This window comes from Petaurus breviceps, unplaced genomic scaffold (assembly GCF_028583685.1).
Source record: "Petaurus breviceps papuanus isolate PSGF00001 unplaced genomic scaffold, PetGlider_PUasm1.0 38, whole genome shotgun sequence".
NCBI lineage: Eukaryota > Metazoa > Chordata > Mammalia > Diprotodontia > Petauridae > Petaurus > Petaurus breviceps.
In genome coordinates, this window is record NW_027186304.1 from 90,628,001 (window position 1) to 90,633,890 (window position 5,890).

The following is a 5,890-nucleotide window of genomic DNA, read 5'->3' on the forward strand; positions in this document are numbered from 1 at the left end:
CATGTCGAACCCCCAGAATGAATGAGCCACCCCCCAGTCCCATTCCCTGGGGTGGGAGTAGGGCCCTTCCCCTGACCAGACCCTCAGAAGCTGTTCCCTCCTCAGCAGTTAGTTATGGGATTCTTCCCCCTTCCACAGTATATCTTTTTTTTTTATTTATCAAGGTCATCTTGTGTTTTGTTTTTTAATTCTTTTTTTCCTTCTTTCCTTTTTTTCCTCTCCTCCTAATACTTACTTTTTTTGTTTTGTTTTTGTTTTTTTTTATAAGGGGAATACCATGTCGTCCCTCTAGCCCGGCCCCTGTAGACTCGTCCCCGGGATCTGCTATTGAAGCCACTATAGAATCCAGAGTGTGAACTACTGTAGTTAGTAGCCCTGGCACAATATCCACACATGGAAAACCCCGATTTATGGTGCTGAAGCCCGGCCAATTGGTCCATTTTGGCATCACTTTGATCTGTCTTCCTCTAAAAAGAGAATCGTCCAAAGCCATTGACGTCCTCACTGAATCCTTATCTGAAAATTCTATATATTCAAACCCTTTAGGATGGCCACTGAATTTGTCACAAAGGGTGGTAACTCGATTAATTGAGTCACAACCATGGAAGTGTGCCTCCAGTTCTTCTGCTGTTGCACCATAGCCCACATTGCCCACATAGATGGACCGGCATCAGTCTCCATCTTCCCTTCAATGGATGTGATAACTGGGCCAGCATTGCCTTGGGGGTGGGCTCATGTTCATCTGTTTCTCCACCTCTTATTGGAGCTCCTTCAATTTCTCTGCCTCTTCCTCCATCTCCCTTACTCTGGCTTTGATGGCCTCCTTCTCTGTGTCCTCAATAGCGCCGTCCCAGGGATCGCCCTCCTCCTGACTGCCCAGGGCTCCTTGCACCGAGCCCAGGGCCAGACTCTCCAGAGGATGGGAGCTGGGGGGGGGTGAGGGGCGTCACAGGTCCGGGGAGGCTCTTCCAGCCCATTCCCTTATTCCCCGTGAGCTGCCCAGGGCCCAGTCCCCAGTATTCGCCCCTCTCCTGGTCCTGGGCACAATATGGCGCTGCCTCCCAGGCCCAGAGCCTCAACTGCGCACAGCCCTGGCCCTCATGACCTTTTTCAAAATGAGATGATCATAGATTTCAAGCCAGGGGTAAACCTTCCCAAGGTCACACAGGTAGGAAGTATCAGAGACAGGATTTCAAAGTCAGTTCTTGATTCCAAATACTCTATCCATTATAGCTCAGTGTCTTTGTATAACAGAAAAAAATAGGAGACAACTGTAGTTTCTAAGACATGATGTGGTAGGAAGTTAGGAAACCATGTTTCAATCCTCAGGTACTTCTCTGGGCCTCAGCTTCCTCACTAATAAATAATAAAAGCCATTGGAAAAAATTGTTTCTAATGTATCTCCTAGTGCAAAGAACTGATGATGACCCCAGAAGAAAGAGCCCTGTGGACTTAGCTTGCCAAGTGAGCTCACTGAAAGTTTATAATGCCTATGGATTTCTAAGGCAGAACAGTTGTTTAATTTCACTGTTTTCACATCTCTGGTGTGAAAATCTACATTTGTTACATAAAGTCTATGGAAAGAATACTTGATGTACAGAGCCACTAGCTTTTCATTTTAAGAAGAAAAATTCAGCAATTGTATACTGTGCCATGGGAAAGTTTGATGTTTTTCCGCATTTTTATTACCCTTAAAGTGACTATTCAACAAATATTTTGTATTACAATTCTTAATTTTAAAAACAAAAGTGGAGGTGGAGCCAAGATGGCAAAGAAAAATCAGGAAGTTGCCTGAGCTCTCCCCAATGTCCCCCAAATCAACTTGAAATCAAACCTCAAAATAAATTCTGGAATGATAGAACCCACAAAAGGACAGGGTGAAATAATTTTCCAGCCCAAGATAACTTAGAAGGACTATAGGAAAGGTCTGCCTCACTTGGTTAAAAGGGGAGCATAGCCCAGGGGAGAAGATGTCTGGGCAAGCCAGCAAGTGGTTCCTTACCCCAGAACAAATCAGCAACTAAGGCCCCAAGGCCCTGGATCATCAGGCCAGCAGCACGGGAAGCCAACTATGAGGCCTCCAGAGCCAGCAAATTAGGCCAGGCATCAGTCGTGGATCTCTAACCCCTCCTCTAAACAGGTGAACCACTAAGCCCAGAAGCATTGGCACAGCAAACCAGTGAACAACCCTGATCCCAGGTGCAAGAAGTTTGGGATTGTGCTCCTGTCTACCCCAGGAACAAAGCTGAACTTAAAAGTAATGAAATAAACTGGAAAATGAGGTGTAAGGGAAGCCCCGAATATAGGAGGTTACTGTGCCAATAGGAAAGATCAAAATATAAACTCAAAAAGAAAACAATGATGCCCAAACACCTACGTGAAAAGCCTCAAAGAGAAACAGAAATTAGTCTCAAGCACAAAAAGTAGTCTTAGAAAAGCTCAAAAAGATTTTAAATATCAAATAAGAGAGACAGAATAATAATTAGGAAAAGAAATGGGAATTATTTAAGAGAATCATGAAAAGAGTGAATAGCTTGGTAAAGGAAGCACAAAAAATGAAAGATGTTATAAAGCCAAGTACAAACAGCTTTCCAGAAGAAAGCTACTGTGAACAGCTTTTAAGGTTATGATTATACAGTAGAGTGAACACTATTTATTCAGTAACAAATCAAAGCAAAACATTCACAGAGAATCAAGGTACATCATTCACAATGACATCACTAAAATGGCCACATAGTTTTCACCAAAGTGATCACAATAGTTTTCAACAAAGTACAATCATTTAGTAACTCAATCATTCAATCATTCTTAAGGAGGCTTGGCAATAGTCAAAGTTCTTCACTCATGGGGCACACTAAGTTACAAATCAGTCACTATTCACTCATCAGTCACTATTCAATCATCAGTCAATCCTCAGTCATTAGTCAGTACTCAATACCCTCTTAAGGAGTAGTGGAAAATACACAGGCCATCCACCCCTTGGTCACAAGTAAATCACAATATTCTCAGTCAGTACACAATATCCAAGTAAAGTCTTTTTTCAGCTTGGCTCAAGGCTGGCTGTCACTTCGATGATTCCTCTTCAATGGTCCCAGCTCCAACTGTCACTTTGATTCAAAGGCAGGCAGTTCCCAATTCCTTTTCCAGCTCCTCTCCACTTCTTTGTCCAGTTCCCATTCCATATTGAAGCTCACAGTGTCCAGTCCACCTCAAGTCCTTCACAGTTCCTATTTCTGGGAAGACAAAGCTTAACAGAGCCACATTAATATCCATGCAAATTTCTGGCACCATCTTCTATTCACTATCTGCCTGTGAAATCAACTCAGACCCACCAACAAAGTCTGAGAACTCAACAAATTCATCAACATAGAAATCAATACAGACCCACAAACAAGGTCCATGAGGTCAGCACAAATCATCAGTAAAGTCCTATGGACTTCCAAAACTCTCCTCCAGGACTTCTATACACATACAACCAGAAAATCCTTTTCAGGGTTTCCACTAAGGTCCCAAGGCTTCTATACAAATTTTCACAAACAAACATCAACACAGACAGATCAGACAAACAGAGTGCTGGGGTACCACAAGTATTCTCAAGTGACTGTGCCACCACAATAGTCCTCTTTTCAGCTCCTGCTGTTTCTAGCCCTGTGACTCTCCTTATATAGGAATTAGCTCCTCCCCAGGAGTTCACAAGTTGTGGAGTTCACATGTTCTGCTTCTTAACAGACTGAAACAAGGTGCTAATTCCATAGCTGAAACAAGGTGTGAACCCCTTCTGTGCTTGCCATTGCAGATGGACAAAGATTCATTGAAGATAACAACTCATTAAAAAGTAGAATTGGCCAAATAGAAAAGGAGGTACAAAAATCCATTCAAGAAAATAAAAAGTAGAATTGACCAAATGATAAAGGAGGCACAAAAGCTAACTTGAAGGAATTATTCTTTAAAAATTAGAATTGGGCAAGTGGAAGTTAATGATTCTACAAAACATCAAGAATCAATCAAACAAAATCAAAAGAATGAAAAAAATAGAAGAAAATGTAAAAAAAAAACCTCTTTGGACAGACATCTGATCTGGAAAATAGAGCTAGGAGAGATAATTTAAGATTATCAATGAGTGATAATCTTGATACAAAAGTCATGATACAAAAAAAAGAACCTGGACAGCATCTTTCAGGAAATAATCAAGAAAACTGCCCTGATTTCATAGAAAAATAGTATAAAATGGTAACTGGAAGAATACAACAATCACTTGTTGAGAGAGATCCCAAAACAAAAACTCCCAGGAATATTATCATCAAATAAGAAGCCAGAAAGAAACAATTCAAATATTGAGAAATCATAGTCAGGATTATGTAGCATTTAGTAGCTTCTACATTAAAGAATCAGAGGGCTTGGGATATAATATTCCAGAAGGCAAAGGAGCTAGGTTTACAACCAAGAATCACGTACCCAGAAAAGATTAAACCAAACTTTCAGGGGGAAAAATGGATTCAATCATGATGAAAAGACCAGAGCCGAACCAAAAATTCAATTTTCAAATACAAGCCTCAAGAGCATCATAAAACAGGCAAACAGGAAGGAAAACGCATGTTATGAAGTAAGCTTAGGCTGTTTACATCCCTAGACAGGAAGGTAATACTTTTAACTCTTAAATCATTAAGATTTATCCGTCTCTATTAGGACAGTTAGGAGTGTACATAGACAGAGGATGTCGATATAAGGTGTAAGAAAGAGAATTGCATTGGGATAAGAGGGAAGTTAGAGGCAGAATGGTATAAATTATGTCACATGAAGAGATAGAAAAGACCTATTATAATGGAAGGAAAGAAGGGATTTTTAAGTACTGTTTGAAACTTACTCTCACCAGATTTGGCTCAAAAAAATCACATACATGCTCACTTGAGTAGAGAAATCTAATTAAACCTAGTTTACCCTTTAGGGAAGTGGGAGGGCACAGTGACATGAAAGGAGTGGGGCTTATAGAAGGGAGTGCAGATTGAGAGGGGTGGTGGTCAGAAGCGAAACACTGGTGAGGAGGGACAGGATGAAATGAGAGACAGACAAAATTATAAGCAGGAGGAAAATAGAATGAAATAGAATGGGGGGGAATACACAGTAATCATAACTGTATATGCAAATGGGATGAACTTTCATAAATGAACATATTGTTGGTAAAGTTGGGAACTGATTCAATCATTCTGGAGAACAATTTGGAACTATGCTCAAAGTTCAATCAAATTGTGCATACCTTTTGATCCATCAATATCACTACTGAGTCTATATCACAAGGAGATCACAGAAAAGAGAAAAATACATGCACAGAAAATATTTATAACAGGTCTTTTAGTGGTAGCAAAGAATTGGAAATCGAGGGGATGTCCATCAACAGGGGAATGACTAAACAAGATATGGTATATGAATGTAATGGAATACTATTGTGCTATAAGAAATGAGCATATGATTGATAATACTGATAGTTTTCCTAATATTGAACCACCCTTGCATTCCTGGAATGAAAATCATATGTACATGCAGAAAAAGGTTTTGACAAAATATAGCACCCATTCTTATTAAAAAACACTAGAAAATTTAGGAATAAATGGAGTCTTCTTTAAAATAATAAGTAGCATCTATCTAAAACCATCAGCTAGTATTATATATTATGGGGATAAGCTAGAAGCATGTACAATAAGATCAGGGGTGAAAAAAGGATGTCCATTATCACCCCTCTTCTTCAATTTGTTACTAGAAATGTTAGCAGTAGCAATAAGAAAAGAAAAAAAAATTGAAGGAATCAGATCAAGCTAAGAAGAGATTAAGCCATCACTCTTTGAAGATGATATGTGATATGATGATATACTTCGAGAATTCTAGAGAATCAAAT

The 5,890-nt window shown here is 39.8% G+C and overlaps 1 pseudogene; it reads right to left on the reverse strand.

The window, feature by feature from the left end:
* Window positions 1–224: 224 nt before the first annotated feature.
* On the reverse strand, window positions 225–829 carry LOC138170287 (polyadenylate-binding protein 2 pseudogene; annotated as a pseudogene).
* Window positions 830–5,890: the final 5,061 nt, after the last annotated feature.